The sequence below is a fragment of the Cryptomeria japonica genome, chromosome 9 (genome assembly GCF_030272615.1).
Source record: "Cryptomeria japonica chromosome 9, Sugi_1.0, whole genome shotgun sequence".
NCBI lineage: Eukaryota > Viridiplantae > Streptophyta > Pinopsida > Cupressales > Cupressaceae > Cryptomeria > Cryptomeria japonica.
Genome location: NC_081413.1, coordinates 681,010,876 through 681,037,416, shown reverse-complemented (window position 1 = coordinate 681,037,416; position 26,541 = coordinate 681,010,876).

The window sequence follows — 26,541 nt, the reverse complement described above, 5'->3', positions numbered from 1 at the left end:
CTTCTAGTTGAGTGGTCAGTGAACTGACCTTTTGGTTTGATTCTTCAAGGTAGGTTCTCAATAGGCTGTGATCCTCATGAACTAATTTCTTATAGTTCTTAAATTCATTTCTAACAATCTGCAGCTCTTCTAGTACACTTACCAGTTCACCTTCAAGGTCAACTTTTGCATCTTCTTCTTCTTTATCGTCAATGATAAACACATCATACTAGTGGGATTTATCTACATTAACCCCTTTTGATGTGTGGTTCTCAATATTTGTCTCATGGGCCATGAAGAGATGAGTCTCCTCATCACCATTGCTACTACAACAATCTGATCTACCTCTGTCATTTGTACATGTGTCTATTTCATTGTTCTTCTCACTCTCAGAAACTGATCCAATGGTGCAGGGTTCATTTCCATAAATCTTCTTTAGTCTATCCCATTGACTCTTTTCCAATTTGCACTTATCCTCATGTGAGGGAACATCACCAGTTAGTCCACTGAAAATAGCCTTCATGGCTTCATCATTGCACTTGCATCTTCTTTCTTCTTTAGAGCTGGTGGGAGGACTAATGTTCCTAGGGAGACCATTAACAATCGCCATCTAGACATCATAACCTAGGTCAGACAAATAGAATTCCATTCTGTGACTCCAAATGGAGTAGTTTGACCCATCAAACATAGGAGTAGGAATTGACTCACACATAACCACTGTGTCCTAGACAAGATCTACCCAAGCTAGAGAAAGCTTGACAAACAGGGAGCCTACGCTCTAATACCAATTGTTGCACACAATATGCCACTAAGAGGGGGGTGAATCAGTGATTTCCAATCTTTACCCTTCTAATCTCAAATATAAATACTAGTTAGTGACTCAAACATTAAGCAATCTACCGATAGGATAATGGAAGACAACTCAATGAAATCACACACAAGGAAGCACATCACATGGCATCAGTATATACGAGGAAAACCCAAGATGGGGAAAAATCTCAATGAGAAATGTTGCTGGAGACTACTACTCCAATCTAGCCTCATAAACAATCTCTGATTACAATGTTTAGGGCACCAACCCCTACACCGAGCACCAACTCAGTGATCACAATACATTATGTTCAAATACAAAAGTAGTAATCTACTTACAAGTGAATCCTATAACCTCTCATTACAATCCTCCCTTGTCAGTAAGGTACCTCCTCTGCCTTACCAGTTCTCTGCTCACTCTGACTCAATCTTCAACAACTCAACCACTATCTTGTTGGATCTCCTTTATCACTCTCTACTCTCTTCCTCTCACTATTGTTGCTTACCGGTTCCTTCTTCACTCAGCACAATGCCTCTTCTTTGTCAGTTTACCTCTATCTTGTCCACAACTATCTATCACTGTCGGTTCACTTTCATTCCTTCTTACTTGACTGGATTCCTCTGGTTCTTCATTCAGCTTGCATTCATTCTCAAAATCCTTCTCATCGGTAGCCTTGACCTTACCAGTTAAACCCTCTTACCAGTTCTCCTTCTAATACTCAGACACTTGAGATCTTTGCCAAACTAACTTAGACTGATTTCTTCACTCATAGAGGTATACCAACACTCTGTCTAGCATAGTCTTCTCATGCATCATCATTCAACCAGCAAATCTCATTGATTTTGGCTTGCATATATATAAACAATTTTTTCCACCAAAAAATAATTCAAACTCTAGGCAGTTAGGGTTCCTTCCACTAACCAAATCTTCATCAGATCCGATCCAATCTGCCTTGGATAGATCACCTGCATTGTAGGAGTGCACTTGTACACATTTTCCATCATCCAATGCATATTTGCTAAAAATAGAAAATCTAACCCTATTCTTCAACCTTGAAATCAGTTGACACATTTATGATCCAGTTGTTTCCTTCTCGAGGTCATCCTACAAACTAATTTTGTGCCTTGAACAAGACACCAAAAAATCCCTGACCTTTCTCTGTCATTCATCCTCATCGAGCCACAAACCCTCCAACTCCCTCGTGATTGTTGTAGTCAACATTTAATGTCGACCAACCACAACTACCTCTCTGGCCCCAGACATCACCAACCTTTGCATGTTCACCACCTCAGCTTTGTGTGGCATCACATTCTCATGCATCTAATCTCACTAACATAGAGTTGGTTCATGCTTGCACACCCAAAAAACCCTTACCAGAACCAATCCTTATCAATTTTCTTATAATGGTACAAACCTTTCCGGTAAACCTTCATGCCAATACCAGCTTAATCTTACTGGTGTAACACATCATCTAGGCATCAACCATGTCGATCCTTAGCAGCCATCAAGAATAACTCAACATGTGTAAATTCATCTAATGAACGTCTTTCACTTCTTTACATTTAGCTCACTCAGCTGCATACCGGTATGCTTTTTTACCAATAACTACCTAGATGACTCAATTTCATCATCCTCCATTAGATCTGCATCGGTGGCAACACAACACACCTTCTTCATTCTAGTAACTCTATTTTGTGTGCAACTACAGACATAGCATCATATGTCCAGTTCATCTCACAGCCAATTTGCCATAGTGGCAAAACCCTTCACTTCAAATCTTCCTTCACCATCCTAATGACACACCTTGTCTTCAAATGCTTATCTGGTGTGTATCTCTGATCACACTCTCTAGAGGCTAAACTGATCTCAGACTCTGGAAGCATTCTCATCTTCCACTTTATCAACTAGCCTGTTCATTCACTCACTTGCCTTTTTCTTCCGATATTGCACTAAAATGACATAGTTGTCATTATGCAGATGTATGTCCCAATGGTTTTCCATATGTCAACCTATCACCTAGCCTATGATAGCTTCTTCATCTAGTGGGAGTCCTACTAGTTAACCTTACACTAGCAATATGGTGGCCTGCTCATAATTCACCTTTGATGTATGCAACCCTTTTACTGAGTGGTCACTTTACTGCACCTCTAGCATATCGATACGAACTAGTTCTTCCTTCTACATGAAGATGGTCACCTGGTTGTCACCAATGACAACACATCAACTCTTCTCCCATATCTTTCCATCTTCTATTTTGGTTGATATCAAACTCTAATGCCAACAACCTCTTGTTTACTTAGTTGACATCAATGTCAGTGATACCGGTAACATCCTATACCGGTTGACATCAATGACAACACAATGCCAACACCTAACCCTAAAAAAATATACCCTAACCTTAACACTAAACTAAATTAAATCCTAAACATCAAACTAATTGAATATTAAACCAAATTGGACACTAATCCTAAACCTAAACCAAATTGAATACTGAAATAATTCAGGAATAAATGAGATTAAAAATAAGCACAAGATTACACGAATATGACCAAAATTGACCAAATGTATTAGCTTATGAGCATGTACATGTAGAGAGTAGAAAAGGAACCCAATCTCAACGAAATGGGGATAAGACTCCTCAAACATGGAGTAGTGGTGGTTTGCCTACCACAAAGGTACTTTGAGGTGTCGAAACTTTTGACACCTCTCTAACTCCTCCTAATTGACTTGACATCTTGCATGGACAAGTGTCAAGCATAAATGGATGACTAAGTACACCTAAGTAAGCCTAAGTGTAAATAAATAAAATAATTACACTAATGCCCCCCTTTAAACATAACTTAGGAGGACAATAAGAAAAATGGGCCCCAGCTACTAGCTTGGTGAGATACCCATGTACAATGAATCTCTCATAAAGCGGAGTAAGAAAGAAAACCCAATGGGAAAAAAAAATTCCTCCAAAAAGAGATGATAAAACAATGAATGTATGAGTGAAGGAGATATGTCATAGAAGAAAGGACTGATCATGACCCCTCAAGAGATACCTCTATACACAAGTACAATGAATGTTCCCTCCGTATGAGAGAAATGAGAGACTATGCAATCCCCCATAATGTGATGCTTGTAGATGCTCAACATTGGACACTGAAGATGATCCATACTTGCTAAAAAAACACCACAAATGTGCAAGATGACTTCCCATTCTAGATGTGTAGGAATTGATGTGGATGTCTCTAGAGTTTGCACATGATCCAAAGATTGAACCTCATCATACTAGTTTTCAAACCTCTAGTGTTGAAAACTTTTATGCATATTTTATTGCAAGGAATCATGCATTGAAGCATTTCTAGATTCACAAGTAGCAAAAAGTAACGAGATCACAATGCTTGTCATATGACTACATTGTACATCCTCATAATGCTCAAGAAGTTATAGAAGTGTTCATAACCCAACTCATAGAAGTGCCACAGACATGACTCATGATACCCCCTTGATTTAATATTTGGTGACCCCCTTATTTTTGGCACTTTATAGGAGTGCTTTGTAAAAAAAAACCCCAAAAACATAGAAATTGGCACTTTATAATGAGAGTGCACGAGTGTGTCGGTTGGATTTGTGGTAAAAATATGCACTTTTGCAAAAAACAGTGCTCAATTTCAAGTGGTTGAGCAAAAGTTGCGAGAAAAACATTTTTTTCCTTATTACTAAATTAATCTTCCTCCAAAAATAAATAAATTTGCCCAAAAATATGGACCACATTAAGCCGCCTTGGGTCGGAAAGAACCAAGAGCTAAAAATGCATGTGACCAAGGGCTAAAGTCCAAACAATTCAGACCCCCCCTTTTCCACGACATCACCCCCTCATTAAAAAGAACCCAAAAAGGATATGAATAGTGCCCATTTCACCTTCCTTAAATTTGATGGCCGTCACTTTTTGAAACCAATTTTCAAATTTTGAATGGCCCCATGAAAGAGAACATGTAAGTGTCGGGTGGTTCGTGTGCAGGAGGCACACAGGTGCGCTACTCTAATGCTGATGGGACACACACATAGAGGCCGTGTGTTGTTGGGGCCGCTTGCCACTACTTGTGTGCCACCTATGTGGGGTTGCATAAAGGTATAGGGGTGCCTCTTGTCTTCCAACTCTGCCTCCCTTCCTGTCAACTCCCTAGTGCTCCTTTTCCTTATAGTCCATATTCGGCTCTTGGCTTATAAAATATTACACCGCTCTGATACCATGTAATAATCCAAGAATAAATGAGATTAAAAATAATCACAAAATTACATGAATATGACCAAAATCGACCAAATGTATTAGCTTATGAGAATGTATATAGAGAGAGTAGAAAATGCACTTGATCTCCATGAAATGAGGATAAGATTCTGTATGCGGGGAAATGAGGGTGACGAAAATGAAAAAATTCAGATTCAAAAGACCTACACACCAATGAGACTCTTGGTGCAAGTATAAGAACTATTTGAAATAGTTCAACTTCCCAAGGGGTGTCCCATTGGTCTCTATCTCACAGGATCCCTAAAGTCAATGTTTTCCTCTCAAATTATTGAGCAAAGTGACTTAGGAATGACAACTCCAAGAATGAATGATGTTTGATTTATATGCATGAATGCATTCTAAGATGTATGATATTGAAACTATTGATGATTAAGCTAGCATAAAGATGATGATAAGATTAGCAAATTATCCTAGCAATGATATACTAGTCTATCATGGATATTCTACGATATAAAAATGCTTCTAAATGCTATTATGATGATTTAACAAAAGAGAGGCTAAAATGCTTAGTAATTAGACTATAATGTAGATGCATGAAATATTATTTATTGTGAAAATGAGGAATGAGAGCTCTATTTATAGGGAAATAGGGCAATGGATGGTCAAGATTGGATAATCTTAACAAGGGCCAGGATTGAAAGTTAATCAATCCATGTTTACAATTCTCACCAATGAAATGGTGATAATTGTCAACAAGAGGTTGCTTGAGAGAAGATGTAAGAAGAATTAAATGCTTGAGAAGACATGAAAGTTACCCTAGGAGGTACGGGTTAAGGTTAGATTAGGACCTTATCCATTGGATAAAGCTTTTACCCAAGGGGTAAACTCTTGTGCAAAGGCTAAAGGGATAACCATGGTTAAAGCCATGAATACTTGATGAGACCCTTGGGTTAGATGAGGGTTGATTGGATAGAAAGTCTCTAATCATGCAAGAAGGTTGAGTTAACCATTAATGGTTATGTAAGAGCCTTAAATGGTTTGGAAGACTTTAAGGGTTAACTTGTTGAGGACATAAAGCCTTTAATATATTTCAAAGACTTTGGAGGCTTTCAGAAGTGACTTCTCTTTGCTTAGGAATGTGATAATAATTAGGAGATGAATTAGGCTAATTGGAATGGATTATAAGAATCTAGAAGGGGTTTAGGAGGCAAGTGGGTGATGTAGGATAATGCAAGTGGAGGGAAAAGGATTTTAATTAAAGTAAAATTATTGTATTTCAACAAAATAGATGAAACTTGCATAAATACAAGTGGGGGATTTAAATAAATAAATTAGATTTATTTATTTGCAAGGATCAATTTAATTAAATGTAAATTTAATTAAAAAGTGAGAAAGGGGAATTAATTAAATAAAGTAATTTATTTAATTAAAGGCTATAAAAGGTTTAGGTGAACTTAATTAAATAAATTGAGTAATTCATTTAATTAAATAGATGAATGTGAAGAAATTAATTAAATGGAATTTAATTAATAGGAGGAAGGGGGTTAAAATAAATATTAAATATCTATTTAGGAAAGTGGTCAGATTTATATGTCTACATTTTGCCCCTCTTTGAAGTGTCGTGTGTGCAATTGTTGATTCAAAGAAAATTTGTCGAATATGTTGTCAAAATTTGATCGATATGATGTTTGTGTGTCGAGATGTCGCTATGGTGCCCCAGATTTGATGAGCGATATTGATGATGCCCCCTCGGGAGATGAATTAAGGGTTGAGCAAAAAATTGTCAAGTGTTTTTGGATTGATTGCAATATGAGAATATTGACTGCGTTGAATGCAATTGTATTGATTCATCTCCCGAAAAATAATGTTGATAAAGTTAAAAATGAAAAAGTGGGAGAAAACTACATGCCCTACTTCTTAACCTTTTTTATTTTACCCTATTAAAAGGTAAAAAGTGATTTGGAAAAATCATTTGCACACTTGTCTCTTTGTGATTGTGACATTTGGAGCTCTGATGACAATGTCGATTCTATACTCCTCGCACCAATTTGAGCACGTTAGGGGATACCAAAGACCTACCGCCTATGGCCCACCAGTAAGTGGTCAAAATCCCTCTTCGTTTTTCATTGATTTCATTCAGTTTGGTCACGTTTTGCAATTTTGGGTTCGGATTCTATTGGTTTAGCGCATAGGGTTAGGTGTCTAGCGCATGTGATAGGATGTTTAGAGCATAGCAAAGCCCTAGGATTTTTAGCGTCTGGGGACCACATTATAGCGCGATCGGGGAGTATGTTAGTGCATAGGATAATTTAGTGCATGAGGTCGACATAGAAGCACAATGGGGAGGTTGGGTAGTGCATAGGATAACCTAGCGCGTTGGGTAAATAGGGTAGTGCAATTGGATGTCCAGTTAGCACGTGGGATAGGTTTAGCGTATAGGGTTTGATTTCTAGTGCATTGATGGAAAAGACTAGTGCATAAGTGGCAGCTTAGGGCTTAGGAGCCCTGGTTTAGCGCATAGGATCCAAAGTTGATGAAAAAGGGATTGTAAAGAATGTGTCGTTAGTCGAATAGATTAGATAGATGGCGTAGATGTCGATATGTGTTTGTTGATTGTTCTATTATGGTTCCTGATCTAATGTGAGTCTTGCTTTGTGATGATGTCCGATTTTGATATGTTGTTGTAGGATGATCTGAGTCTGTTGTTGTCAATGTGAATTGCTTTCAATATGGAGTTTTGAATTGATTGATTTTTTATGTGGATCCTGATTTTGAGTTCAATATGGATCTTGATGTTGCATTTTGATATGAGTCTTTGATTTGATTTTTCGATATGAGTTTGATTTTGATTTCCGATATGAGTCTGATTTTTAATTTTCGATATGAGTCCTGATTTTTTATTTCCGATATAAGTCCTGATTTTCGATATGCTTCCTTGATGTTGCGTTCGATATGGATCTTTGATGTTGCTTGCGATATGGATCTTTGATGTTGCTTGCGATATGGATCTTGATGTTGCCTTCGATATGGATCTTGATGTTGCTTGCGATATGGATCTTTGATTGATTTTGATATGGATCTTGATTTTGCTTTCGATATGGATCTTGATTTTGCTTTCGATATGGATCTTGATTGATTTCTCAATATGGATTTTTGATTGATTTCGATATGGATCTTGGTGTTGCTTGTGATGTGGATCTTTGATTGATTTTGATATGGATCTTGATGTTGCCTTCGATATGGATCTTGATTTATTCACGAATTGATGTGAATATGTTTATGATGTGTTCTTGAGATGCTTCGTTGTTTCAAGTTGATTTTTCTTTGATTTGATATATCGGATGGATTTGGGAACTAATGATGGATACTTGTTGTTTTGCAGGCAGAGATTGGCATGCTCTAGTCCGAGAGTGATTTTCGAGGCCATGGACACTGATTCCACGTTTTTCACAGGCTGACAGAGATTTTATTGAGAGATGTGGGTTGTCCTTTTTATTAGACATGCCTTGATATATCATTAACCGAGGTTTGTTGACAGTGTTGGCAGAGAGGTGGCAGAGTGGTACGAACACCTTTCACTTGGCTATGGGCGAGATGACAGTCACACTAGAGGACTGTCATCAGATTTTGTGGATTCCTATAGTTGGGGCCTTGTTACCTTATGAGAAGACTAAGGAGGGTGGCACAGAGGCTCTCTATCACATCTTTTAGGATGATGAGATCAGTGGTTACAAGATCCCATGGTAGGATTTTTTATATTTTGGTTATGCTCCACTACCATCAATATTAGCAGGTTTCATTGGTGGGTTCATGTGTCCCGACCGTAAGTCGAAGGGACTAGCCATGGGATGGGGATTGGTATTGGAGGACATGGTGATGCAGGGATGCAGGTTTGCATAGAGGTCCTGTATGTTGGCCCATCTATATAGAGAGCTCCACCAGGTGGTATATCTGGGATATAGTAGTTTATCAGCTGGGGTGACATTGCTACAGGTGTGGGCCTGGGAGCATATTCCTATGTCAAGACCACTTGCAGACAGGGATAGGCCAGTTGGTCAAGCTTATGCTTATGGGTATACAGGTATAGTTGTCCAGCATAAGTTGGGAAAACTAGAGCATTAGCGGAGGGCACCGGATGATATCGATACGGTCATTTGGAGACTGTATATGGATTGTGAGGTGTGGGCAGAGGATGGGCTAGAGATTCCCTATGTATATATGTTGAGGAACCTGATTGGGCAAATGCCCTTTATTATTGAGCGATTCTTGCACAACCATGTTCAACAACAGTATGGTAGACAACATGGGATGCCACAGGGAGCCTATTTATATGCTCATCGGTGACAGGATGTGCTAGAGTGGGGACCCACTCTAGATAGCGTAGCAATGGTTGAGGAGTATATGTCATTGGCAGGACAGATCTAGGATTATGGGGCTGGGGTTGTGGATGCAGAGATGACAAAGGAGTTTTTAGCCTACTTCGTGGCACATGCAGTGGCACGTATATTTGATACGACAGAGTTATTGCCCACTTTTGATGATAATGAGGAGGAGGAGCCACAGAGGTGAGGGGGAGCTAGATAGAGAGATGAGGAGGGAGAGGAGGGAGGTGATGGAGGTGGTGGAGGAGGAGGGAGAGGTGGAGGAGATAGAGGGAGAGGAGATGGTGGAGGAGGGAGAGGTGGATTAGATAGAGGGGGAGGAGGTGATGGAGGAGGGAGAGATGGATTAGATAGAGGGAGAGGAGGTGGTGGAGGAGGTTTCATTCTTGGTACTGGTAGGGTTGGTAGGGGAGGTGCGGTGCTAGCTGCGATGGGTGGTATAGGGTATGATAGGTGACCTTCTAAGAGGAGGAGATCTGATGTTATACCTCCACTGGTGCCTTGGACAAGGACATGTGTGGGTGGGACCATGACACAGGTACCCATTTAGATTAGGGTGCCCACCCATCGACAAGATTCACATATTAGAATGTTATAGGTCTCGGTGCAACAGCTGCAGGCACAAGTGTTAGCATAGCAGTGCCAGATTACGCAGGTTATCGTAGAGTGGGATACAAAGATAGAGCGTCAAGGTCAGCCAAAGGCCCTTGCTAATAGGTTGGAGAGAGCGATGACTGGTGCCCCAATTCGGGATGTGCTAAGAGAGATATAGTACTCGGCCAAGGAGGTTGAGTATTATAGGCATCTATATGAGAAGGTGGTCCCTCAAGATCACAAACCTCCTAGCTATGCTATAGTGGCATCCAGTCGATCTGGCCACAGTCATACGAGGAAAAAGAGTAGGGGATTTATGGGGTCTACTTGACATGATCCACTTGGTGGAGATCTAGGAGCTAGAACATCTAATGCTAGACCATCAGCCTCAGGAGATAGTCATACCTGAGAGACCTGTCTTTGTTGGTTTTTATCAGTTTGTTGTATTTTGACAAACATGATATCCCTTGTACATTTCGACCATTTTTTTGAGATATATATATATATATATATATATATATATATATATATATATATGTGTGTGTGTGTGTGTGTGTGTGTGTGATGGAGTTATGATATGCATTGTGTTTTGATATGAGATTCTATGAGGATGATTTGATGCTTAGATAATAATACTCATGATTTTGATTATGATGTGAATGTATGATTCATGATGAGATGAGTGAGATTGTGATGCATTGATTACTTTGATTTATGAGATGTATCCTGAAAATGAGATGTATGAAAATGATAATTATGTGAAATGAAATGTGCTTTTAAGATGATATGCAACTAAAGGAAAGTTTAAAATGATATGCAACTAAATGCAAGATTTTAAGATGATATGCAACTAAATGCATGATTTTAATGATATGCAACTAAATGCATGATTTAATTTTATCGTTGTCATTCCTGTTTAGTCACTTGTTTGTGCTCTGTTTTTGTCATCATTGAGCTTTTGATATGTTCAAAGTTAATACAATAATCATGGTATAATTGAACCATAAGGACCTGAGTAAAACTTACATGGATGTTTGATATTGCAAGGCGACACAAGGGTCGAGGTATATTTGAACCAAGATGACCTGAGTTTTTCTTGTGTAAAACAAACAAAAGTTAACCATTTGCATGTCCAAAGTGGAGAATGTCTTCAATGATATGTTTCCAATCATGTCTCGAGACAAATTTGCATTGTATGAATGATTGCCTCACAAACAGAAAACCAAACAAAAATATCAAATTCCTTTGTTGCTTCTCTAGCTCAATGCATCCTCGAGTAGCTCAGGAGATCTAATAATTTAGAAATTAAGATACAAAAATAGTCAAAACCTCATGCTAAAATGTAAACAAATCATAATTCATAAAATCATCCATCATGTGTGTGTTAAAGTTGCATTTGGATAATGGTCTCATTTTTTATTCTGATGAGCAGTTGTTGACATTAGTTCTCTAGTATGTTGTGATCCTTGTTGTTTGTTCTCTGAATGTTAAAGTGAGAAGAATGCTGCCCCTAGTCGTAGATATTTTCCAATATGGATATATACATTGATCACCAAGCCATGGTGGGATATGATATGGATAACTATTTTTGAATAATCTAGGATAGTGACTACACTAAGTATGTCCAGGATAATGCTGTGTGAATAAGTGTTGGGCAATGGCCATTAGCTGAGACTAGATGGATAAAAGATATGAGTATTGATAGATAGAGGAGTCATTCTCTCACAAATAGCATCTATTTCTAGGTTTTCCCTACTTGTTTTATTGCACTTTTCTTATTTGTTTTTTATTTGTTTTTTATTTTTTTGTATTTTTCCAATATTTTGATTATTTTTCTTTTTCTCGCTTTTTCTGTGCATTGGACGACTCAAGTGTAGAATTTATTCAGATGGATACTATAGGTTAGTTCATCGAGCACATCCCCTTTTGAAGTTGACAACTAATATTCTCCTAATCCATAGGCTGATATGATGACAAAGGGGCCCAACCAATTAGGTTCAAACTTCCCCTTCTTTTCTCGATCTTGCTGATTTCTGGGATTTTCCTTTGGTACGAGATCACCAAATTTGAAAGCCCTATGGATGACTTTGTGATTATAGCTTGTGCACATTCGCTATTGATATGCCTTGAGATGGTCATAGGCATGTTTTTTTTTCATCAATAAGCTCTAGTTCATGCAACCTGTTTACTCGATATTCCTCATATGGTATGAGGCCCTTCAAAGATACTCGGGGAGATGGGATTTCTACCTCAAGAGGTAAAATTGCTTTTGAACCATACACCAATGAATATGGTGTAGCCCCTATAGGTGTCTGGTTACTAGTCCTGTATCCCCAAAGTACTAAATTGAGTTATACATGCCAATTTTTGCCCGCATCATTTACTATTTTCTTAAGGATTTTCAAGATTGTTTTATTTGATGCTTCTGCTTGACCATTCCCCTGCAAGTAATATGGTGTGGAGAAGCGATGTTGGATTTTGAATCATTCACATAGCTCTCACACATCTTGATTTTTGAAAGGACGCCCGTTGTTTGTAATGATGGATCTGGGAATGCCATATCTGAAAATGAGATAATTGAGAATGAATGAGGAGATTTGTTTTCCAGTTATAGTGGTCATCGAGACTCCTTCAATCCACTTGGTGAAATACTCTGTTGCAGTGATAATGAACTTATGTCCATTTAAAGAAGAAGGATGAATTTTCCCTACTAAATCAATTCCCCATTGATAGAAAGGCCAAGATGTGGTGACGACTGCAACTCCTGTGCTAGTGCATGCATAAGATTTCCATGAATTTGGCATTTAGGACATTTCTTTGCAAATTGATAGGACTATTTCTCCATTGTCGACCAATAATATCCCATTCTTAGAAGTTTCTTGGCAAGAGTAGGACCACTTGAATGCATACCACAGATACCCTCATCAAGCTCATGTAAGGTAGAGTCAGATTCATTATGATTGAGGCATCGAAGAAGAGTGCCATCTAGACCTTGACGGTAAAGTGTGTCAACGGTTAAGGTATAGCGGGCGGTTTGTCGGATGAAGCTGTGTTTTTGTTTGTGAGATAGGTCAGGTGGGAGAGTATTATTTTTTAGATAATCATAGATTGTCTCGTATAGAGGTGAGTCCGAACCGGTTAGGGCATAGATGTATTGGGATGTCGAATTGTCATGGGCTGGGGAAAACAATTGCTCTACCAGGAACTCGTATTGACTCTGTTTATCTAGAATTTATAGTAGTGAAGCGATAGTGGTCATTGCATCAGCAACTCTGTTGTCCAATCTTGGGATTTTCTCAAAGGTGATATGTACAAAGTAGAATTTGAAATAATCCACTATTTTCTTGTAAGGTATGAGCTTATCATCCTTTGTCTGATAGTTATCATTGATCTGATTGATAACTAATTGAGAATCCACATAGACTCTCAATTCCATGATTCTCCATTCCACAGCCATTTTGATTCCTATTATTAGAGCTTCATATTCAGTGATGTTGTTGGTGCATGGAAACATCAGTCTATAAGATCTTGGAATTGTGTGGCCTTCTGGAGTGACAAACAAGATGTCGACACCTGATCCATGTTGTGTATAGGATCCATCAAAGTATAGGGTCCATTTCTTGGGTTTGATAGTGAGGACATCCATGTCTAGAAATGTTAGACACAAGGCACCACTGAGAGGGGGAGGGGGTGAATCAGTGGTTCTCAAATATTTTCCCTTTAGCTATCCTTTGTGAGCATATCGATTTATGATTCAAATGCAATGCAGACTTGCTAGTTAGTGAGGAGACTAACTCAAATAAACACACACACAAGGGAAGATCACATAACACTAGGATGTCCGAGGAAAAATCAAGATGGGAAAAACCTCAGTGAGCAATGCTACTAGAGTCTACTGCTCCAATCCAGACTCATAATGAAAATTGTTACAATATTTAGGAAATCAACCCAAGGAGCACCAACCCCTGATTTAGGGCACCAACACAAGGAGCACCAACCCCTTATTTAGGGCACCAACCCAAGGAGCATCAACCCCTGATTTAGGGCACCAACCCAAGGAGCACCAACCCCTGACTTTAGGGCATCTACCTAAGGAGCACCAACCCCTGCACTGAGCTACAACTCAGTTTTCACAATATAAACATTAAATACATAAGTGGTTATCTTGTTACAAGTGAATCTTGCAACCTTATCATATATCTTACTCTGTCGGTGAGATACCTTCTCTGCTACACCGACTCACTCTTCTGCTGCTCTACTATCGGTAAACTCTACCGGTACACTTCTCCTCTTCTTCTTCTCTACTGGATCTCCACCTTACTCTTTGCTCTTCACTCGTTTAACACTTTGTCAGTTCTCTGTCTGCCTTCTCTGCAGCCTCCTTCACTTCTGCTCTACTGGTATGAACACCACCGATTCTTCTCTCCTACCAGTTGAATGCTTCAACCAAGTTCTCCCTCACTCTCACTCACTTCTCAGATGCTCATTGAGCACTTGGCCAATTTTCTCGTACATGTAGAAGTATCACACTTCGCAGTAGCATAGTATATTTCTTTTATTCAGTAATAGCTAACAAGGTCTTTGGCCTTCATATTTATAGATTCGTTTTCCCACCAAAAGTCAATTTAAAAACTAAGCAGTTAGGGTTTCCTCATTACCTTCAAGGCAAACCAAATCCAATCAAATCCATCTGATCTGATCTCCTAGACAACCAACTATACAACTATGCCAATAACGTGCCTTCCAATACACATTTTCCAAATATAGCAAACACGGTCATGTATCTTGACCTACCTCTGTCAAAAATGCCATTAATGTTTCTGTTATTTCCTCCTCGAGCTCTTCTCATATTCTAATCTTCTTGCTTCAATTCAGATGCCAACAACTCTCTAATTCTTCTCTGTCGTACTTTCTTCCTTGAGCCACACTCCTCTGATCTGATCCACAAATCAAGGGATCCACATTCAATGCACAACTATAGAGATACCTATCTCTACACAACACTTCGTCAACTTCTGTGAGCTTTCCACCTTGACTCCATGTGGCATCCACATCAACCAAATGTTAACTTGGCTCTTCGAGCTGATCTAGATAGGATCACCGACCAACCATTCTACTGGTTCCTCTTTCGTGCCAGTTTACTAACCCTACCGGTTTCCTCCTCATGCCTACCCTTTTCTATAATATCAATGAAACACCTAAACTGGTCTTCAGACATGTATATCCAAAGCGTGCTTATTCCTACAAGGTGAGGAGTCATTTGCATCTTCACCTTGCTCATAGTACCGGTGAATATTTATACTGGTAAAACCTCTTGATGACACAAGTCATCAACCTTTACCAGACTCTTCCTTCAGTCAATCCATATTCCTTTGTTTGCATCTTCTCAGCCTCACCTTCTTCTTGATCAGCTTGGGCCATACCTCGGTCAGTTTGTCAAATTGACAAACCCTTCACTCTTCTTCTGTATCAGCATCTCACCATGCCTTCACTTTTGGTCCAGTGCATAACCCTGATCTTATGCACATAAGGCATTCTTTTGATTCATTGGTGGATCCGATGTGAGCCTTCAAACACTTGCCTTTGCCTCATCTTCCTTATCTCATGAAAATATAATGCTCACAGTGCATAATAGGAGACAAGCTCCACATACCGATGGAGTCACACCATCTGCTTTCTGCAATGTACTCATGTGACTTCCCTGTTTGTGTAGCATCTCTTCAAACAGGCTTATGTGATCTATTGTGGGCACATTCATTGTCAGTCATTGCTTCTCATGATGACTGCATTCTTCATTCGATGGGAGTCCCGTTGTCTAGCAACCTTACAGCATACCTGTTCATTCTTCACTTCTAATGTTGATGTGATTCAGGTAACATTCTGCCTCTTCATCACAAACAACTTCTCAAACACCTTGACCATTCTTCTTGTACACTAGTCATGACCCTTGCAGGCTAACAACCACTCACTTGGTTGATCTGACTTCCCCATTTTAACATATCACTTACCAGTTGACATCCTTTCCTTATTGGTGATACATTGTACTAGGATTGATCACCTTACCATCTCATCCACACAAGTCAAGCACTAACTTTTGTACCAGTGTCACCAGTGATCACTCTTCCTTACCTTACCGGTGTTCAGCAACACAAGATGATATCCAAGATATTATATCATGTACTCCTCGATAGCAATGTTGCACATACATCTCTTCTACCGGTAGTCATCCCATACCGGTTGACATCAATGACAACACAATGCCAACAATCTCCCCCTTTGGCATTGATGTCAACTCATGTAGTATCTGGCATACTACATGAGTTTTTCTCCCCCTTTGATCCATGGATTCACACACATGTAGTATGTGCTATAATATAGAATCCTTCTCCCCCTTTGACAACAATGGCAAAGGGCACTGTCAGGATATTATTTCTCTTTGTATTTGCCAAGTACTGACAGAATTCTTTCTCCCCCTTGATCTTTATGCAACAACTCCTTTGATACCGCTTGTTACATCTTCTCAAGTCACAACACTTGAGATGGGGATCTTTAACCATCAACTGACACCAATTGAGCATGTAAGTCTGATACTATTTGATAGAGCACTCAATTTGGAGAAAGACTGATACCAATTGTTGATGTGTTAGTGAATACTACTCACTTTTCAGTCACCCTGCAACATCTCTTACAGTTTGGGCAGTCAGTATCTTTACAAGCTCAAGCATGCCAGCTCTGCATCATGAGAACTTGAACTCCCCCTGAGTCATACATCTCAGGTTCTCAACTTCGATTAGGTACAATATTGTGTTGGGAAAAATGGTGTCTCAACCTTGCATTTATGCGAGGTTACTATTTATAGTAAGTTTTTATTTGAGCACGAAATGGTGCGAAACTCTCCCTGAAGCTTCTGGTTGGCTAGATAAGCATTCCGGTAAAGTTTCGTCGCAAGGTCACAGCTAGTTTTGAAGATATTAAAGTTTTCATCTTGGAGGGGTGCAATAAAATGTTTAAACTTAATTTTGGGGACTTTAGAGGCTCCGAAACGCCCTGAAAAGTTGCCGTAACCGGCGAAGCCGGTTACGAGGTGATAGAGCACTTCGCGAGCTTTTCGGCGCTTCAAACGGTTCGTCAATCGGACACCCGGTTCTCAAGTTATGGCCTTCGGAAGTTTGTACTCCTGAAATAGGAAAAATAATTTGTATTGGATACATAAATGAGCTATAAAAGGGAGCGACACGTGTTGATGTGTGCTTTAACATGTCATAGAAGGGAGATAAGGTCGGCTACACCTTATTGGGTGGTTTTAGCCCATGGTTTTGTAATACCGTTTGACGGTTTCTTGTATTGTATCTCCTATTTATGAGGTGTGTGAGATAGAGGTTGTGTGTAAGAGTCTTATGGCTATTGAGTTGCCTCTGAATCTCTGATTAATGGTACTCCTGCGAAGAGCTTGCTCTGCGAATATTTTGTAATCTGTTTTTGATTGCTGAATAAAATATTGAGCTGCTTTTGGAGGGTGGGGTTTTTCTCCCGAAAGGGTTTTCCCCACGTAAATCATTGTGTTGTGGTATGAATGCTATTATATCTATTTCTATTTTCTGTAACTGTTGTAATGATCTGAAAAAGTTTTGCATTACCCTCCTCTCAAGGTTAGTGTAGGAAGTTGTTTCCGCTACTTAACTTCCTTACAAGTGGTATCAGAGCCTGATCACCTTTGGTTTCAATTGTGGGCAGTTGGGTTTTTTGAACTAATCCAGATTTGAGTGGGAGCTTGTGCAGAAGACGCTTTGTGATCCTGTTGCAGGAATATTCAGATGGCGAGTTCGTCAGGGAGAATAGAGGTGGAGAAATTTAATGGAAGTAATTTTGAGATGTGGAAGCTGAAGATGGAAGATCTGTTAATAGATCGAGATCTTTGGGATGCTGTTGATGCGAATGTCCAAAGGCCCTCAGATCCTACTGCGGCAGCTCAGTATGATGTTATGGACCGAAAAGCCAAGGGTCTAATCAGACTGTGCCTGGCAGACTCTGTTCTAATCAATGTCCATGAAGAGAACTCTGCAAAGAAGCTATGGACTAAGCTTGGTGAGATGTATCAAGTGAAATCTTTATTAAATCAAATTTTCTTAAGAAAGAAATTGTATTCCTTGAAGATGGAAGAGGGTGGACGAATTGCAGACCACCTAGAAGCATTCAATATGATTGTGGCTCAATTAGTATCCGTCGGTGTTAAGATGGATGAGGAGGAGAAATGCCAGATCTTGCTTTGTTCTTTGCCTGATTCGTGGGATTCTCTTGTTATGGCTATTGGTAGTACTTCTATTGTTTTGAAATCTGAAGACGTGGTGGGTGCCCTACTCGGTGAAGAGATGCGAAGGAAGGTATCCATCAGTTCAAAGGAAGCCCTAACCGTTCGTGGAAGACCTAAGGAGAAAGGCAAGAAGAATGAGAAGCGCGGCAAGTCCAAATCCAAAGGGAGATCGAAATCTCCTGGAAAGTCCAAAGTCATTTGCTGGAATTGCGGTAAACCGGGTCACATCCGTAAGGACTGCAAAGAAGAAAAGAAGAAGAAAAAGAAAAAGTTCGATTCTGATTCTGAGTCCGACAAGGAAGATGGCGATGCATTTATTGCGGCTTTGGCGACTCATGCAGGTAATGATGCCTGGCTAATTGACTCAGGTGCATCTTTTCATATGACTTCCAATAGAGATTGGTTTTCTGAATATGAAGGATTTAATGGAGGTAAGGTGTACCTGGGTGATGATTCACATCTAGACATTGTTGGTCGAGGTAAAGTTAGAATCAGGTTTTCTGATGGTAGAATAAAAAGGATTAATGGTGTGTTGCATATTCCTGGATTAAAACGAAACCTGTTATCTGTGAGCAAACTAATAGATGCAGGTGTGCAGGTAGTCTTTTCTGAAACAGGATGTAAGATGATTAAGGGTGCTATGGTAGTTGCTAGAGGTGTCAGGTTTGGCACTTTGTATAAGCTTGAAGCATACACTGTTGAGTGTAATAGCACTTCTGTAAAAAGTAAATCTGTGGATACCTCACTGGAAGATTTGAAGGTTTCACCTTCAGCAGATGGAAATGGTTTTTGGGTACATAAGGGTGCACTTTCATCTGAAGCAAAGTTACCTGCAGAGAAGACTATGTTATGGCACCAGAGACTTGGCCACATTGGAGAAAAGGGTCTAAGGACCTTGAAAAATAAAAACCTTGTTGAAGGTTTGAATGACTGTAACCTTGACTTTGATTTCTGTGAGCATTGCATTTATGGAAAACAAAACCGCGTTCAGTTTTACTCGAGTTCTCATAAAACTTGTGGTGTTTTTGATCTTATCCATTCTGATGTGTTTGGTCCAGTAGATGTCTCTTCGATTGGAAAATCCACATATTATGTTTCATTTATTGATGATTTTAGTAGAAGGACATGGGTTTATTTTCTAAAGAGTAAATCTGAAGTTTTTAATCGTTTTAAAGAATTTAAAGCAATGGTTGAGTTGCAGACTGGAAAGAAAATAAAATGTTTGAGAACTGATAATGGCGGTGAGTTTTGCTCTAATGATTTTGATAGATTCTGTAAAGACTGTGGAATTAACAGGCAGAAGACAACTCCGTATTCTCCACAACAGAATGGAGTTGCAGAAAGAATGAACAGGACACTGATGGAGAAGGCTAGGAGTATGTTGAGTGGTGCTGGTCTCGAACAAAAGTTTTGGGCTGAAGCTGTTGCCACTGCTTGCTACCTGATTAACAGGTCTCCTACATCAGCTCTTGTTGATAAAACACCTATGGAAGCATGGTCAGGTCACAAGCCTTCATTGAGACATCTTAGAGTTTTTGGTTGCGAGGCATATGCACATGTGCCAAAGGAGAAGCGAACAAAGTTGGAGAACAAGGCTGTGAAATGTATCTTCATCGGGTATAGTTATGGTGTGAAAGGATACAAGCTTTGGGACCCTGTTGCACAAAAGGTAATTCACAGTAGAAGTGTTATTTTTAGAGAAATTAAGTCTCCTTCTGTTACATTGCAGCCAGAACAGACTAAAAAGGAAGATGTGATTCAACTTCCTTCTACACCTGAAAGAGTTGAATCGAGACCCCTAGATAGGCAAGAATTTGAGGAGAGCTCGTCTAGCTCTGAATCTTCAGAAGAGGAGGAAGAACCTCCAACTCAGCTTGTTCGAAGGTCTACAAGACATAGACAACCACCTGAAAGGTATTCACCTGATGATTGGAGATGTATTTTTGCTCTGAATACTAGTGTGGATGAACCGAATTCTGTAGAAGAGGCATTAGGTATGAATGATGCAGAATCCTGGAAGATTGCTATGGAGGAAGAAATGGCAGCTTTGAAAAAGAATGATACATGGGATCTTGTACCATTGCCTGAAGGACGAAAACCTGTTGGTTGTAAATGGGTGTTCAAGAAAAAGATTGGTTCAGATGGAAGCATTGAGAAGTATAAAGCAAGGTTGGTTGCAAAAGGCTACTCTCAGGTTGAGGGTGTTGATTACGGTGAGATATTTTCTCCTGTTGCAAAAATGACGTCCATTAGATTTTTGCTTTCTATTGCTACTGCTTATGATTTAGAGGTTGAACAAATGGATGTGAAAACTGCTTTCCTTCATGGTGATTTGGAGGAAGATATTTATATGACACAGCCAGAGCACTATGTGGTGAAAGGCAAAAGTAATTTGGTCTGTAAATTGAAGAAATCTTTGTATGGCCTCAAACAAAGTCCTAGGATGTGGTACCAGAAATTTGATACATATGTGTTGAGTTTGGGATTTGAACGTTCTAAATCAGATCACTGTGTTTATTATAAATCTTATGGTGATCATTTCTTATTCATTGCATTGTATGTTGATGATATGTTATTCATTGGTAAAGGGAAAGGTATGATTTCAGAACTGAAGTCTCAGCTCGCTGCTAAATTTGAAATGAAAGATCTTGGTGCAGCAAAGCACATTCTTGGGATGGAAATTAGAAGAGATAGGGCGAACAGAAAGCTATGGCTAGGCCAGAGTAAGTATGTGAATTCAGTGTTACAGAGGTTCAACATGCAGAATTGTAGACCATTGAGTGTTCCTTTTACAGTTGGAACGAAACTATCTGTTTCAGATTGTCCTACATCCCCATTGGAGATGGAAGACATGAGCAGAGTGCCTTACCAGAGTGCAGTTGGAAGCTTGATGTATGCTATGGTCTGTACTAGACCAGATATTGCCCAAGCAGTGGGAGTACTTTCTAGATATATGTCTAATCCTGGTAGAGTTCATTGGGATGCAGTCAAAAGAGTCTTCAGATATTTAAAGGGTACTTCAGAGTATTCTTTGTGTTATCATGGTAATTCAGTTGGAGACATGACTTCCCTTGATATCCATGGTTATGTGGATTCAGATTGGGCAGGTGATATTGATAGCAGAAGATCCACCAGTGCTTATGTGTTTACTTTGTTTGGTGGTGCAATTAGTTGGATGAGTAAGCGACAGGCTGTGGTTGCTTTATCCACTACTGAAGCAGAGTATATGGCAGCTACTCATGCTTGTAAAGAGGCCATTTGGCTTAAGAGACTGTGTTCGGATATTGGAATAAAACAAGGTACAGTGACAGTTTACTGTGACAGTCAGAGTGCAATTAGCCTAGCTAAGAACCCGACATTTCATGCCCGGACCAAACATATTGATGTTCAGTATCATTTTGTTAGAGATATGGTCGAAGATGGTAGGGTGAAGCTGGTTAAGGTGGACACTTTGATGAATGTTGCAGATGCTTTAACTAAGGCTGTGAGCACAGAGAAGTTCAGATGGTGTTCAGAGTCTATGGGCCTTATGGCCCCTAGCAATTGATTCATTGTGTTGACATTCCCTTCCGCTCATGCAAGGTGTTCGACAAGTGGGAGATTTGTTGGGAAAAATGGTGTCTCAACCTTGCATTTATGCGAGGTTACTATTTATAGTAAGTTTTTATTTGAGCACGAAATGGTGCGAAACTCTCCCTGAAGCTTCTGGTTGGCTAGATAAGCATTCCGGTAAAGTTTCGTCGCAAGGTCACAGCTAGTTTTGAAGATATTAAAGTTTTCATCTTGGAGGGGTGCAATAAAATGTTTAAACTTAATTTTGGGGACTTTAGAGGCTCCGAAACGCCCTGAAAAGTTGCCGTAACCGGCAAAGCCGGTTACGAGGTGATAGAGCACTTCGCGAGCTTTTCGGCGCTTCAAACGGTTCGTCAATCGGACACCCGGTTCTCAAGTTATGGCCTTCGGAAGTTTGTACTCCTGAAATAGGAAAAATAATTTGTATTGGATACATAAATGAGCTATAAAAGGGAGCGACACGTGTTGATGTGTGCTTTAACATGTCATAGAAGGGAGATAAGGTCGGCTACACCTTATTGGGTGGTTTTAGCCCATGGTTTTGTAATACCGTTTGACGGTTTCTTGTATTGTATCTCCTATTTATGAGGTGTGTGAGATAGAGGTTGTGTGTAAGAGTCTTATGGCTATTGAGTTGCCTCTGAATCTCTGATTAATGGTACTCCTGCGAAGAGCTTGCTCTGCGAATATTTTGTAATCTGTTTTTGATTGCTGAATAAAATATTGAGCTGCTTTTGGAGGGTGGGGTTTTTCTCCCGAAAGGGTTTTCCCCACGTAAATCATTGTGTTGTGGTATGAATGCTATTATATCTATTTCTATTTTCTGTAACTGTTGTAATGATCTGAAAAAGTTTTGCATTACCCTCCTCTCAAGGTTAGTGTAGGAAGTTGTTTCCGCTACTTAACTTCCTTACATATTGGGACTCCAATATCCTCCATATACCAGTTGAGCTATGAATACATGATCAACTAATGATCCTTAAACTCTATTGTATCCACCATAGCCTATGACATGATCCTGGATCTTCACAATGTTGGACAATGTTATCATCATGCCAAGGAAAAAACCAACTAGCCCAAAGATATGCAAGCCTGCATGATCAATAACCAGGGCCGACATATGTCATTCAGGTCTTCATCAACACCACCTGCGACATAACTTCACATTCCATGCTATCGGGGCTATTGCAAAGATTTCCAACTTTGTTGTCTTACATAACCTGCAAGTACCTATTTAGCATTCATGTTGGTAACATCCTACACATACCGGTTAACTTATGATACCAATTATTAACCTCCACTTATTGACACATGCAGTGGTGATCCAACATTGATCTGTAGGTGTGTAGTTAATGTAGCCTCTACACACACACTTATCACTTTCTTTTCATCCTTCATACCAGCAAAAACATGTAATTCCATATTGCCTTCTTTATTGAGGGGGTGAATGATAAATTCAATGTGCTACTCCCCCTAAGATCCTGCATCTCCTTTAGGCCTTAGGAGATATCACCTATGCAATGAGTGCATAGTGTCAGTCCATAGTCTTCTTCTTCCATACCTACTTAATCTCATTCTTCTTCCCATTTTCAGACTTGGGAGCAGGTCTTTCCTTCTTCTATTGATGGGTCCTTCCATTTTATGATTTTCCAACATAGCCAGAAGTAGTGATATAGTAGCACACTACATCCATCCCAACTTCATGTTTGGGGAATTTATTGACATACCGATTTAACCATCTTCCTCTAGTCATGTTATTATGACTGGCAACCGAAACCAGTGGACCTCTTGCTCCTGCAAGGACATTTCTCCATTGGTTCCATGTAGGTCTCTGACTTCCAAATTCTCTGAAATCTTCTTTCTGCAGAGCATAGTTATACCGGCCACCTTGTGACTGTAGGTTCCTCTTCCTACATTCAAACTCTTTATGGCCAAAACCATTGTAGTTATGACAAACAACATTTGCATAATCGGGAGAGGAGACATGCATGCATCTACTCTTGGATACATTTTTCTCATATGCATGATGTTCATGAGATCCTATATTGTTCTTTCTAGACCTCTTTCTACATTCCTCTGCCCTATGGCCATAAGCATTACATGCAAAGCAGTAACCGGTAAAGGATGGCATATGACTTACAAATTTGTTTTGCCATGCATGACGAGATCTTGTCGGTTTAGAATCCCCATTTCTTCCTCTTTAATAATGGATCCTTGGTTGTCCATTCTGTGTAGCTCTTCCATCTGGTCTCTTCTTCTCCCACACTTGCTTTGCCCTATGGGTGGTAGCATTTCTTTGTCCTCTGCTGCTAGGAGGTCTTCTTTGTTGCTTCCTCATTTTCTTCCTTATGGTGAAGTTGTCTTCTCCCATCTTCCCTTTACCTTTGGGATCTGCATTGTTCCTCCTTGCAGCACCAATCTTCATTCTTATCTGCAAGTCTTCACTGGTTGTTCTTAGGTCAACCTTCTTCTGGGGAGCATTTCTGACTGTGAAGGTTTGTCCCTTGTTTTCTCCATTTGAGGAGACAAATTGAATTTCATTGTGGGGGATATTCTTTCTGGTGGAGCATTCACCGACACCACTTCCTAATCCTTCAGTGTCCTTGGCATTCTTTTTCTTTTTCAACATTTTTTCCAAGGCGTCACTATTGCCATCAAACCAGATATTTACTTTGAGCTCATCTTGACACTTCTCAAGGTCATTTCAGAGAATCTTCATTTCTCCAAGCACATGTTGATATTCTTCATTTTTAACTTCTAGCCTAGATGCTAGATCTTCAAACTGACACTCCTTGATGTCTTTTGCCTAAGACTTCAACTCTGAGAAGCATTTCTCAAAATCTTCAAGGCATTTTGTCAGTCAGTTCTTCTCTACTATAGCAGCATTCTTGAATAACTTGTATTCCTTTCTTACTCTGTTGAGTTCTTCAAGTGCATTTACAAGCTCTCCTTCAAGGTCAACTTATGCTTCATCTTCTTCTTCACCTTCACTATCACTCCCAAACACATCTTGTCAGTAGGAGTGTTCTGCATGATCATTTTCAAAAGTGTGCTTTTTATCTTCTAATTCTTGAGCCACGAAGAGGTGGGTTCCTTCATCATCATTGCTGCAGCTGCTAGTGGATCTGCCTTCATCATCTGCACATGTATCAACTACATTGTTCATCTCACTTCCACACACTGATCCAGTAGTGCAGGGTACATTTCCATAGAGCTTCCTTAGTCTGTCCCATAGACTCTTTGTAGATTTACATTTATCCACTTGTGAGGAGACATCACCAATGAGCCCACTGAATATAGCCTTCATGGAATCTTCATTGCACAAGAAACTTATTTCTTCTTCAGATCTAGTGGGGGGACTAATATTCCTAGGGATACCATTGATAACCGACATCCATACATCAAACCCTAGAGAGAATAGGAAGACTTCCATTCTGCAACTCCAAATAGAATAGTTTGATCCATCAAACATAGGAGCAGGGATTGATACTAAACAAACCATTGTGTTCTTAAGCCAAAATCTACCCAAGCTAGAGAAAGCTCATCTAACTGGGAACCTAGGCTTTGATACCAATTGTTAGACACAATGCACCACTAAGAGGGGTAGGGGGTGAATCAGTGGTTCTCAAATCTTTTCCCTTTAGCTATCCTTTGTGAGCATGTTGGTTTATGATTCAAACATAATGCAAACTTTCTAGTTAGTGAGGAGACTAACTTAAATATACACACACTTAAGGGAACATCACATAACACTAGGATGTATGAGGAAAACCCAAGATGGGAAAAACCGTGGTGAGCAATGTTGTTGGAGTCTACTACTCCAATCCAGCATCACAATGAAAACTGTTACAATATTTAGGGCATCAACCCAAGGAGCACCAACCCCTGATTTAGGGCATCTACCCAAGGAGCACCAACCCCTGCACCAAGCTACAACTCAATGTTCACAATATAAACATCAAATACATAAGTGGTTATCTTATTACAAGTGAATCTTGCAACCTTATCATATATCTTACTCTGTCGATGAGATACCTTCTCTGCTACTTAACTGTCAGTAAACTCTACCGGTACACTTCTCCTCTTCTTCTTCTCTACTAGATCTCCACCTTACTCTCTGCTCTTCACTAGTATAACACTTTGCCAATTCTTTGTCTGTCTTCTTTGCAGCCTCCTTCACTTCTTCTATGTCAGTACGAACACCACCGGATCTTCTGTCCTACTAGTTGAATTCTTCAACCAGGTTCTCCCTCACTCTAACTCACTTCTCAGATGCTTGTTGAGCACTTGCCCGATTTTCTCTTACATGAAGAAGTATCACACTTCGTAGTAGCACAATATATTTCTTCTATTCAGCAGTAGCTAACAAGGTCTTTGGCCTTCATATTTATAGATTCGTTTTCCCGCTAAAAGACAATTCAAAAACTAAGCATTAGGGTTTCCTCATTACCTTTGAGGCAAACCAAATCCAATCAAATCTTCTCCGATTTGATCTTCCAGACAACCAAATGTACAACTCCGCCAATAACATGCCTTCCAATACACATTTTCCAAATATAACAAACACGGTCATGTATCTTGACCTGCCTCTGTCAAAAATGCCATTAATGTTTTTGATGTTTCCTCCTTGAGCTCTTCTGACAGCCTAATATTCTTG